Source organism: Patella vulgata, chromosome 7, assembly GCF_932274485.2.
Source record: "Patella vulgata chromosome 7, xgPatVulg1.2, whole genome shotgun sequence".
NCBI lineage: Eukaryota > Metazoa > Mollusca > Gastropoda > Patellidae > Patella > Patella vulgata.
The window spans coordinates 48,226,946-48,241,095 of NC_065885.2; the positions used below are offsets into that span (position 1 = coordinate 48,226,946).

Below are 14,150 nucleotides of genomic sequence, written 5' to 3' on the forward strand. Positions count from 1 at the left end.
TGATTGGCCACTAGAAGCAGAATTGACTCTTGTTGAATGATTTGATCTCTGGACACAATGAAGGACTTGATGTGGCTTCAATCAGGTAGGGTTAAGCAAATACCTTACGGTCTGCTTCCGCAATTATGCCTATGGCCAGTGGAATCGGCTGTTCTTTGTGGTTAAGTGATTTTAAAGCTATGTTCACACTGTTTAGTAGGGCACCCACTTGACTTCTTTTACCCTTTAGCATTTCTGGAACTTCCGCTAATAATTCATGGAATTGTCTGCAATCATCATGGAAGCAAATAAAAATGCAGATGTGGAATTGTTAATGAAAGTTGAAGCAAATAGGAATAATAATGACACAAAGCTAACTAAAATTATTTGTTACAAATGAACAGTATGAACTATTTTTTTAAAAATAACATTAAATCTTCCAAAATACTGTCATTCCCTTATTCTTTTATAATAACAAAATATGGTATAGAAATTAAATATACAAATGAAATAAATACAAATTAGACATACATGTATATGGGTAGGCTATGCATTTCTCATTTAGACCATTTTGCATGGAATGATTTATGTTTGTTGGTGATTTTATTACAAGACAATCTGAATTTAGTCAGTTACCTATCAAAACATCTAATATTTTTCTTATAATGTTTTGGTAAATAATGTTAATTGTATTCCTAAATAGAATATTTTTTGGGAGGGGAACATCTGCATATTAATGAAACAAACTTTTTAAAGTGTTTCTACATTTGTAATTAGCAAGAGATGCTTGCTTCTTAAAGTTCAAACAGTTGTTTTATTATTGTCATGTACTGATAGAACACCTGATAACATTACTCATTTAAACTGGAATTTCACGCCTATACTAATTTGGTTTTACTTTCGTATTAATGTGAGATCGGTGTTCCAAACTTACTGATAACAGGTCTTTTATAATTTCTACTAAAACATAATTCCCTGAAGTTGAGGAATTTCTTTATTCCTGATGTGCATAACCATGCGTAAAAATAATTTTTAGTTATCTGCTGCTCCACATTGTAGCCACCATGTCAGTTCACATAGCGTCACAAATTTATCACCCTTATTATCATTGTTACACAAAATGGTTATAATTCATGCAAATCTTAACTTCCTCTCCCCACCAAAATAAATTAATGTTTCCATGGTGAAGCCATATCATGGACGGAACAAAGGAGTTAACACATCAAATGATATGCTATCACGTCAACTTCCAACTAACTGGTTTGTTTCACTTAAACCTCTCAATTATCAACATCCCTTTGTGTAATTTAGTTATCTCGCATATTGACATTTTTTTGTTATTTTTGTTCTTTTGGAGGAAATTATAACCAAGATATTCACTGACTTCTTTATCCATTGTACTTGCCTAGCAGTTGGCCAAAACACTTTTAAAAATATGTTTTGGATATAAGCGACAGTGTTATGGTTTTATTTTATATTACCACGTTTTTTCCGATGTAAACAGGTCAACAGTGTGACTGATGTCCTCTGTAGCTCTGTCTCAATCCCAAAATAAATAGATGACAATTATTTGCACAATTATTTATAAAGAATAGAGCAATCAAATTTTTAATCACTCTGCTTAACCTGAACAGAAAATGTTAATTATTGAACTCGGTCAAGACATTCACCTAATGAACAACTACCATACATCACGTTTGAACATTCTACCTCAGTTAGAAGCAGAGTTATTGTTTGCCAAAAGATGTGACATATAGACGGACAGAGACAAACTCATATTAATAGTCCCCTGCTTTCTTCAGCCTTCCAATAGAATTGCACCCAGATTTTCAAGAAGGCACTGTGGGCTGATATGAATGAATTGAATGTTGGTTTTGATTCAAGGAATGCTACAGATGCCTAGATAGTCCATCCCTGTCTACCTTTTATAATTTATCATTTTGAAACAAACTATGGTATATTTTAAAATATTATCTGTAATAGTTACTACTGGGGGTTTTTTCTGGGTGTCTTTAGTGTGCAATTACGCTTACAAAATGTTGTCAAGTCACTCAAAAGTAATATGTTACATTTGTGAGGAGATGAAGCACAGTTATAAATTTTGAAACCAGTGGTTGCCAGGCTAGATTTTGCAAGAGATGGATAGAAAACAAGCTAAAAACAAAAGCAATTTTTCGCACAAGCTGGGGCCATAATACAGAAAGTTATGGTCTGAAATGCGCAAATATCAAAAGGGACTGAGATCTTCGGGATATAAAGATATATTTTAAGTTTCATCAAAACCGGATAAAAATTGTGACCTCTAGAGGGTCCACAACCTTCGTATTACATACCTTTACACACAAAGAGCAGACATTTAGTCAGGCAGTTCGTTTCGATTTTCCCCTTCCTTATGGTGGATTAGTGATATATTTAAACATTTTTCAGAATCGGATAAAAAATTGTGACCTCTAGAGAATCCACAAACTAAAAAGCATGATTTTTAATACAATCAGGGACCGTAATCAAGGAAGTTACAGTCTGATATGCACAAATAGCGAAAGGAACCAAAATCTTTGGGACATAAATACAACATATATTTTCAATTTCATCAAAATCGGATAACAATTGTGACTTCTTGAGGGTCCACAAGCTTGGTATGACATACTTTTTCACTATTTGTGTACAAGAAGCTGCCATTTTGTCGAGCAGTTTTGGTCTAATCTTCACAAAATTGAAACACAACTGTCATTAGTGTGTAATGGTGATAAATTTAAACGTTTTTTTAAAATTGGATAAATGTTGTGACGTCTAGAGGGTCCACAAGCTAAAAACGTGATTTTTCATACAATCAGGGGCCATAATCCAGGAAGTTACAGTCCGATATGCGCAAATATCAAAAGGAACCATGATCTTTGGATTATAAACATATATTTCAAGTTTCATCAAAATTTGATAAATATTTGGATGTACCATATATTTACACTATTTGCATAGGAGAAGCGGTCATTTTGGTGGGCAGTTTTGGTCCCATTTTTACAAAATTCGAACTCAACCATCATCAGGGTGTAACAATGATATATTTACACATTTTTTTAAATCGGATAAAAATTGTGACTTCTAGAAGAACCACAAGCTAAAATTGTGATTTTTCATACAATCAAGCGCCATAATTCAGGAAGTTACGATCTGATATGCGCGAATATCGAAAGGAATCAAGATCTTTGGGTTATAAACATGTATTTCAAGTTTCATCAAAATCGAATGAAAATTGTGCCAATATCGAAAGGAACCAAGATCTTTGGTACATAAACCTATATTTCAAGTCGGATAAAAATTGTGACCTGTAGAGTGTCCACAAACAAATGGTGGACGACAATATACGTCCACAATAATAAATAAAGATAGGTTGCCCGGCAACCAAACATACGCCCACAGCAGCTAAATCATCCGGGCAGTCAACAAGTATTGTCGCATATTTTTACTTTTTTCGGTAATGAAACATTTATAATACACTAAAATCTTATTAAGAGTAACAACTCATGAAGTAATTATCAGAAAACCATTAGAATTTGTTTGGTTTTTATAAAGTTCTGCCCCATGCTAATGCTTAGTATACAAAACTTTTAATATCATGGATTTAGTTGTTCAAGTCATAAAAATTCACTTGTTCGTATCAAAATCTTAAGCTCTGTGTATCAATCTGAAGTCAATCGGATGATAACTTTAGCCTCTAGAGCGTCACACAGATTTTTCAAAGTGATCAAGGGCCATAACTTTGGCAGTTATCTGAAATCGCTGAAAATCAATAGGCTTTTCCATCTCATGACCTTAAACACTGTGTATAAATTTAAAGTCAATCGCTGAAAATCAATAGGCTTTTCCATTTCATGACCTTAAACACTGTGTATAAATTTAAAGTCAATCGGATATTAACTTTGGCCTCTAGAGCGTCAACAAGATTTTTTGAAGTGAACAAGGGCCATAACTCTGGCAGTAATTATCGAAAATCGTTGAAAATGAATAGACTTTTTTGTCTCATGACCTTAAACATTGTGTATAAATTTAAAGTCAATCAGATATTAACTTTAGCCTCTAGAGCGTCCACAAGATTTTACAAACTGATCAAGGGCCATAACTCTGGCAGTAATTATTTGAAATTGCTGAAAATCAATAGGCTTTTTCGCCTCATGACCGTAAACACTGTGTATAAATTTAAAGTCAATCGGATATTAACTTTAGCCGCTAGAGCGTCCACAAGATTTTTTGAAGTGATCAAGGGCCATAACTCTGGCAGTAATTATCGGAAATCACTGAAAATCAATAGGCTTCTTTGCCTCAGGACCTTAAACACTGTATATAAATTTAAAGTCAGTCGGATATTAACTTTAGCCTCTAGAGCATCCACAAGCAATTGTGGACGACTGACGGACACGACGACAATATACGACCACATTTCAATGTGGGCGTATAAAAATTCTTTTAACAAGATTTTAGATAAAAACAAGAATAATCCCATCTTTTGTTTCTTCAGAAAAGTCAAGTTTTCTCATTTCTAATTTGTGACAAAACTTGACTGAAATCAAAGGGATACTAGCAGAACTTATTTTTTCTTTTCCTTAAAAATGTTCAATGGAGAAGTCTTATTTTATATCCACCCTACTTGTATCTAAACCATTTATAAATGATGAATCTATGTTGACAGGTAAATGCACTGGCTATATTCATTATTCATTCCAACAGTATGAACTGAAAAAATATTGGTGATCTTCACACAGAAAAGCTTTTACAATTATACGGAGTATGTTGAAAATTATCACAATGTCAAAAATACAATCTATAGAAAATCTTTATTTCTTTCCTATTAAATATTTTGTTGTTCTAAGTTCTAACTACTTCTGTATCAAGTACCGGTATAAGTTCTTAGTGATATCTGATGTAGTCATTGTGGTTAGATAGAATTATGATTAACCAAGGAAAAGCATTTCATCATTGGCTAAAATTTGTTGTCAGTTCAGGTCACTTAAACACAAATGTCTTATAAATGTTTTTAAACTGTATTGCAGTGTAAATTTTAATGGCATAAAGAAAAAAAAATGTCCAAGACATTGTGATATGATGAGTTTAATGTACAACTTGACTGCACTACCTGGGAAAAAAAGACGGGCACACTTCATGATGTGTGCTATCAGGCTTTGGCTACTCATCATCAAAATCCAACTGTCAAGGATTGTTTCATGTACACAAGTGAATCGTGGTTGTTAGCTCCATCCGACATGGGGAAACCGGGCTGGAAAATTCTGAGGAACTTCATCAGCTAACATTGAGATCAAACCCTGGGTGACCGCCCCATGTACCCATACTCACTGAGCCACTGTGGCTCCCTAATTGTGTTATTATGAGATATAATCCTTCTCTTGGTACATGGTTTATAACACAATACACAAACAATAAGACTATTGCTGGATTACATGCATATATAGACCTTGGACAATCTAATTAAAATTTTACTTTTATTCAATTTACATAACAAGTTGCCATGCAAGATACGCCCACATTTTGCAAGAGATGGACAGAGAACAAGTTAAAAAAAAAAGCGATTTTACATACAATCAGGGACCATAATCAAGGATGTTACGGCCCGATATGCGCAAGTATCAAAAGGAACCTAGATCTTTGGGATATAAATATATTTTTAAGTTTCATCAAAATACAACAATAATGTGATTTTTTGTACAATCAGGGGCCATAATTCATGAAATTACAGAGTGTCCACAAATAAAATGCGAACAGATAGATGGACGTCCAGACAGGGGCGATGACAATATATGTATACATGAAAATGTGAGCGTATAAAAACTTAACTACATTTTTTGATAAAAAAAATTTGAATCTCTATAATCGTTTAAAATCATTCTTCCATGAAGTGAATGTTCACTGGCTAGAGGAAAGGTCAGACTAGGTAACTTGAACATGAACTTGATCTTGTTAAACCTTACAGGATTGTAAAAATTCTGTATGATCAAATTTTAATTATACCTAGACCTGGTGTGTATTTAGAAGGGAGTGGGGATACATCCTCTCATTTTTTGTTCAAAATTATTATGTCCAAATTAACTTTCAAAGTATATTTAAATACCAAAACTCTATTCCAAATTCACAGTAGGACTATTGACAGTATTGGTAGAAGTGTTTTTATCTGACAGAATATTTATTATTAAGACACAATAATTAAAATTTCCAATTCATAAACAGGAATGTCCATTACGAGGGAATGCAAATGGAATCACAAAAATCTAAATGATATCTGACATAATCAGAAACAAGGTCATTTTAATATTCACATTTTGTCATGCTGCAGATAATAAATTTAGCAAATGATACCAAGCAATTTGTTCACTTTTCATAATGAAGGATGACGCGGTGTTAAATTTTCTAATTGGAGACACAACTGTTAATCACATGTTGCTTAAAATTAAGTAATTATTTTGCAGAATTTTATGGAATATTGTACTTGAGTCAGCTTAAAAAGATGGAACTGTATCTGTATAGAGAGAATCCAAAAAGAAGAATTTTAATATTTTAATTGACAGATGACAATAACAATGATAAATGAAGGACCATTTTAATCATTCACGTTTTTGCTTCCTCAGAGGAATTTTTCCACAAAACATGAGCAAACGGTTTTGAATTAGAAATATCAATATTTTATAATGCCAAAGCAAAGCATTGTAATAAAAAGAGCATAAACATCGAAGAAAGGATATGACTGATGAGGGTAGCAGCTGGTTGACGAAGAAGACTTGGCTGGTACGGGACCTAATTTTGTTCGTTATTTTATGAAATCCGATAGTGTGATTGAGAGAATTTAGTGAATGTGCAGGACCTAATTTAGGACTGTTATCTTAGCATTGAGATATTGATTGGTCTCCAAATTTGACTCCTGAGCAAGGATCCAGACTAGAGCATTTCATCAATAAAAGATATCAATATGATTACAACCTGACTTTAGCCTGTCTTTTATTTTTCCCACAAGATGGTGTACTGAAATGCCAATACACATGTACAAATTAACGACCTGTCTTTATAAGAAGAAATTTGAAAAAAGTCTCTAATTGAACAACAAGAAAATAACATCTATCATTTCTAGAAAGAGATTCAAAGACTTATGATTACCTCAGGATTTTTTTTTTTAACATAATATTTGGTTCCAGTGACAGTAGAATCCATTGATATTTAAATTGACTTCAATAAAAAAAAAAAAAATGTTCTAACAGTCAATTAGTATAATTTGAGTTGCATTAGAACATTGTTGATTATAGTCAATTAGTGATTGACAAAAATACAAAAGGGCTATGAAAAAGTTAACAAGTTCAAATATCTTTCCAACAATGATTTAAACATTTACGCAGTAAAATTAGCATTCACTATAACAATTATAAGCACTCCCTACCGCTGTTTAGAACCAAAGCTAACTCGTAGTTTAATGCATGGTCTTCCAATTTTGTAGAAAGGGTGATATTCATGACACCAACTGCATCATAAGGATAGCGCAAAATTTAATTGTAAAATCAAATCCTGTTACCGTGTTTAATATTTTAGATCTAATCAACCTAAAAAGTCATAGTTCCATCTATTATCAAATATATATGTATGCCTTCAGTCTACTGTTTACCAACAAGTGAAATCTTGTATGACAAATTTCTGCTCATAATATATGTATATACTGTCAACAGCTTCTAGATTTATGAACAAGAATTTAATCAACTTTCTATTTTCTAGGATTCATTGGAGCCAAAAGCATAGGAGAAAATAAATGTATTGGTGATTTGTTTGTTATAATTCACTCTCTCTCAATTCAAATACAGGACCACCAATATTGCCATATTAACTTTTATTCCAGTCAATGATTTTAATCAATGATATTGTCACAAGGTTAGGTACGGTAAACTCCAATCTCTTATGCACAATGATGATAAATTACATGAAACAAAACATCACTCAAATATTTTTAAAAACTTTGGCACCGGAGAGAGAGAGAGAGAGAGAGAGATAGAGAGAGAGAGAGAGAGAGAGAGAGAGAGAGAGAGAAAAAGGGAGACCAAATATCAAGCCTTGCATTCATTCTTTTGTTTGTGGGGGTCAACATCCGCTTCCACCTATGGTAATATCACAGACAAATGTTTCCTAAGAAACTTGCCAGAAGAGCTAGTCCTGTTCGAGAGGTCACTCCAACATAGAGTGAAAATTAAGGCGCAGTCATGTAATGCCTTTTGAGATAAGGTATCTAATGCTACCTTTCAGGACCATTTTCACTCCAATCTAACCTGTCTTTGTGGGAACAAGTCTTAACTAAAGTAACCTAATTAGGACCCTTGGGATGGTGGTAAGTAGTTGCTGACTGACCCATGTTTCCACCCTTACACCGATTCAGAGAGGGTTGATGCATAATTAGGTTGTGTGCTTGCTGGCAGTAAGATGACAATCTCTTAGATGTCTTAATTTTAGATAAAACTTTACGCTCTGAATTTCTTTTTAGAGTCATTACAAGAAATATTACAATTGCTTCTATGGAGCAAGTACTGTTATATTTCATCAAACATACTCTTTTTCTATTCCAATTAAATAATGTTTTGAAAACAAATCTGTATGGTATGATCTACACCTGATCGTAACTCATTTACAATACTTGTATAGTAATAAATACTTTTTTTAATGAGGGTAAAAAACATATATATAATCAAAAAAACTATTGCTTTTGCTACACAATGGCATCAATAATCGCCAATTTATTATTATATATTACATTTTACAACATCAAGCCATTTATCTACGTCATACGGTGAGACTTCCTATGTCTGCCTAGTTACACATAGTAACTTAACTTAGTTATTGAACACCGGACCAAATCAACAATGCCTTTTAAACAATTTCTTTCTTGCTAGGGTTGGCTAGGCCAAGGTCTGCTAGTGGCTGACACTATCCAACGTGGTATTCATGCAAGCTAAATCTGATTTGAATTCAAGTAAGATGAAACACAAGCCCTTCCTAATAATACAGCATACATGAGCAGAGCACAACCCAAACAACAAAAGTAAAACAAATTACAATAATGTAAAACAAACAAAAAGACTGTGATCAAGATTGTGACTGTATATTTATGTGATCAGTTATTAATTTGAAGTAAGTTTCAATATTCATGCGCTGTGACAAAGTGGTTATAGTGAAATATCAATCCTTTCAAGAATGAGTTCGGTGGAATTTTTACCTATTTGACTTCTGAAATCTAGATCCAAACATGGGTATGGGTGTCATTCATAAAAGAGGGTATGCTTAATCTTTCTCAAACACTTGACACCACTTCTTGATTGTGGACTTCACATAGCTAACAAATGTTTGTTGAACTTTTATAGTCATATTAAAGTTTACAGAATTCAATGATCACGAGATAGCCTGCATACAATTAATAATACTGTTGTTTAGAGCTGTCATGGTTCTGGATTTTCAACCAGGATGTCCTGGATTTGAATTCTGCTGTGGGCCCAGAGCCCAATCTCACTTGTCTGGGGTGTTCAGATGAAAAACTGAGGTCCACCAGTGTGCACATAAAAGAAACCTTGACAGTAAGAAATCAAAGAATTGGAGGTTGAAATGCTGCTGTCTGGACAATATTACCATCCCCCACATTCCACATACAACTATAGAATACAAAATTGCCATATGGCCAAAGTATAGTGTGGATGAGAAGTTAAACCTCATTCCATCGAATGGAATAGACGCTGGCTCGCTAGCCTGGAGGTCGGGTGTTCTATCGCTGCATTTATCCAGATTTTCCGGCATGGTTCCCCCTTGTCAGTGATACAGGACGGAGGGCCTGATAAGGACAGCTGTCTAGTCATTCGGATGGGACAAAAAACCAAGGTCCTGTGTACACATTAGTGTGCACGTAAAAGATCCCTTGACAGTTGGAATTCGATATAAGAGTAGGCCGTAGAGCTGCTGTCCGGGCAAATTTTCTTCATTAGCCCAGTTTGGAGAAGAACAGTAGGATGTTAAACCTCATTTCATTTTATTTCATTCCATTGACAGATTCTCCACGTACCTTCCCCACAGTTTTCTTTTCACTTTCAGGCCTGTCGCAGGATATTTCTGTCACATTTCTTATATAAAACAAGACTGATTGATAATGCATTAAAACTTCAAAACAAAACTTCCATAAGTAGACATTACAAACAGAGGAGAACATCTACACATATCTCAATCCTAGATTCTATATAAAGTATGTAAATGTATTGTACAATTAGTATTGTCTTCTTCTACTTCATCTATTGATTATTACACAGTTTTATGTTTCTATATAATGGCTACAATTAAATATGATTGTTAAAGCATCAGTGAGCATGTTTAATTATAGAGAGTACACACACTACCAATCTGAAAACTCTTTAAGCTAGCTATTACACAAGGTTTAATAATTGCTACTGGTTGGTTTTAAGTTGTACAAGTAATGTAAATAAGGTGAAATGAGGTTTAATATCATGTCAACCCAAAATGTAGGTCATTTTGAATCTAACATATAATGGAAGTAGGCCTACTAAACATTACCTGTATAATATAAGATGGCCAGACAGTTTAACCTTCTTAAAATTAACTAAACTCCTTTTTTATTGTCATTTAAAACTTCTAGAATGGACATATCAGAATATGATATTGTAGTTCACTTTGTCTAAATGACATTTGTTCATGCGAAGCTAGTCAGTATATTGTTATATGTGTAGTCATACAGACAACCTTTCATTAAAAATTGGCTCAACAATGAATATTCATTATGCAAATACATTCCCTAATTAAGATAGTGTTTCCATTGTCATATCTTCCAGTAATCATAACAATTGTGAAAGATTTACAACTCGATACAAAATTATATTAATTAAAATAATAATTTGTTTATTGTGTATATGGTCACAACCTTGATATTACATACTTTTACACCATGTGTACAGGGAGTGGCCATTTTGTCTGACAGTTTCAGTCCCATTTTCACGAAATTCGTACAATCGCAGGCCATAATCCAGGAAGTTACGGTCCAATATGCGTGAATATCGAAAGGAACCGATCCACATACATTTCATGTTTTAGCGTGTCCACATACTAAAAACGTGATTTTTCATACAATCAGACGCCAAGATGGTGAATGCTAGTCAAAAAGCCTGTCTCCAACTCTATCTGACAACTGGATATTGCAACTCTTTGGGAAAGTATAACATAACTTCAAATAGTTGTTTGTGACTAGAATAAAGTGGTGTAAGAAACTTCCATACATAATTAATCTGTTTTATTCACTGAAATATATCTGCAATTTCTCATTTAACACAAATAATTTTTGGTGTCATAATAACCTTTTTCTTATCTATCTGTATCCACTGCACTTAAATAATATATTAGTTTATATCTAAGATAAGCTATATTGATTGGCTCACCTACGTATCAGTATGTCATTGCGTGTAAAGCATATATAAATATATGAAAGTTAATACAAGCTACGTCTGAGTAGTTTTTCAACAGACAATAACGTAATAATTCAAAAGAGGAAAGTTATTCTAGAATGGCCAGTCCCGCGATCAAGCAATAAAATCAAATCAATTATTCATAAAATTTAGATCACTAAATCAAATAAATAAAGTCTAGGAAAAGTAAAAACATTTGTCGTGTGCGATTTGTCAAATGATAAACAAAATTAAAAGTTTTTATCAGCCCAGGAGGTGTTGTGACAGTGTTTAAAGTGATGTGGAAAGAAATCTTATTTTTAAACATTCAAGATAAGTACATGTAGTTTCTAAGCATGTTATCTTTTGGCACCTTGTCGTCTGAATTTTATACGAGACAGTTCTCACGCTATATTATTTGATCTCTATTAAAGTTGTAATTGTGTAGAAATTGACATAAAAAAGAATTCCAATTAAAACCAAACATCAATAATTAACCACCCTCTTACACTTACTGTGACTCCAAGTTTTATTTTCACATAAGTAGGAAAGCTATTGTTTTCTTGTGTATGTTAATTAATTAATCTCAGTGGGGTATTACAGCACAGTCATATCTAAAGCAGGTTGCGCCTCTACAATATTGGCTAGCATGTATTATTCATTGACGTAGCAGTTTCTATCATCTCGTTTACTTTAGTTCTGTCTTTCAATGGTTATTAAGCTGCCACGAAGCAACTTAAATCAACATTTGATTAACATTTAAACTTGCAAAGAGAAAATGGGCTGCCATTTTCTATCCAGTTAACTCTTACATGTAGTTTTGCAATCATGCAAGCAAACAAAGACATCTGTAGAGGTAGTAAAAGATTATAAATGATATCGAACTTTGAAACCCATATAAAACACAGAACACAGAAATGTCTCATATACTGTCCAAAAATAAGATGTTAAAAAAGTCAGTATTAATACAATTTAATTTCTATGCTTACCGTGAACTTGATATATTTTCTAAACTATTCTATGCAGTCTAATAACTGGCACAATTCCTGTTAAACTTTGAGTCAGTCCAGATAATACACACACACACAACCAGACGACAATCAGTAAAGAAATAACGTAATCGTGCAAGTGTCAATATATAGCAGTGGTTTCCAATGCCTCAAACTATAGTGCCTAAATTAAGATGAATTCTGAGATAAAATTTCCCAGGTCAAAGGTATTTCCTCAATTACTGAGTATCTGTTTCTGTTGGTACAATCCAAATCAATACTCCGTCAATGCTATGTTCTACTTGTTCATGCTAGCCACACACCTAGGTTATAACACTTAGCATGCAATCGATTCCAATGTGGAAAAAAAAGTTCAGATTGCCTATACTTGACCGTTTTTACAGTGCTAGGTATAATCAGGCTTGATCTAGACTACCACAAGCTTGTAACCTTTTTATTAACTAACTCTACTACTTTTACATCCAGTTACCAGATTAGGATCACCTGTCTCATCTAATTGGTCATATTACCACTTAAAGCACCAATATAGTCAATTAACAAGCTTTTAATCTGATTAAATCTTTAAGTACACATAACCATATGTTATCCTCTTCACCACCATTTACTAATGTACGAAATGGCTTGAGCATAGAGTTCATGAAAATTAAAAATCAATTGTGTATTGATGGAGGTTTTTTTAGTGTACCAGAATCATGCCTGTAAAACATATAATTGTTGTGTTTTAGTGGATCTAATGTGTATTATATGAGAAGAACTACTACTATTGTATGATATTTGAGAATAACACATGTGGTGGTAGATTAACTATTAGGTAACCATCTATGGGCTCACAGACCAACCACCCGCTTCAACCCATTTGGGGGAAAAAAATCACAAGGGGGTACATTTTATACCATTACAATTCCCCTCCCTTCTATCATTAAAAGGGCAATTTGTTTGTTAATCAACCAAGTACATATATTTTATAAAGCTTTTTGAAGTTCTCAGATCTAATTTTTATAACAATCTTCATTACACTTGCTATTTACTCTAGAACCTGTTTGTGGGTTTACTTGCTATGTTACCTGCTATGTTAGCTGTGGGTTTACTTGCAACGTTACTTGCTGTGGGTTTACTTGCTACATTAGCTGTGGGTTTACTTGCTACATTAGCTGTGGGTTTACTTACTATGTCAGTTGTGGGTTTACTTGCTCCATTAGCTGTAAGTTTACTTGCTATGTTAGCTGTTGGTTTACTTGCACTGTTAGCTGTGGGTTTACTTACTACATTATATGTGGGCTTACTTGCTATTTACTTACTACAATAGCCGTGGGTGTATTTCCACTGCCAAGAATGAAATAATGTACAATTGCTACTGATAAAATGGTTTAACAATATGTTAGTTGCAAAATTACCTATCAGTAACTGTGTTAGGTTGATATTTTATAACCCTTCTATCTCTGTGAATAACCATACCTCTTGGACTGCCAGCCTGGAACTAATCTTCAAGTTAAGTATATAAAACCTTAAAAAAATCCTGAAAATACAACAAAACATTTGTACTTAAGTTTAATAATGTCATGAACTGAAAAGAGTTACTTTATGAAATATTGCCAGAGCACAAACATTTCTGTTGTTTTTTTTTCCAGTGTGCACTTTTAATCTTTATATGACGTTTCAGTTTTTCTTGTCACATCTCCATCAATTTCAATTTCAG

The 14,150-nt window shown here is 33.3% G+C and overlaps 1 protein-coding gene across 1 annotated transcript in view; it reads right to left on the bottom strand.

Annotated features, from left to right (window-relative positions):
- The window catches only part of LOC126827683 (neuroglian), a 90,001-nt gene extending 77,483 nt beyond the window's left edge, over window positions 1-12,518 (bottom strand). The window contains exon 1 of the mRNA XM_050557137.2: window positions 12,434-12,518. The gene's annotated coding sequence lies outside the window, so the exon portion shown is untranslated. The remainder of the gene's footprint in view (window positions 1-12,433) is intronic.
- Between the last annotated feature and the right edge of the window lie 1,632 nt (window positions 12,519-14,150).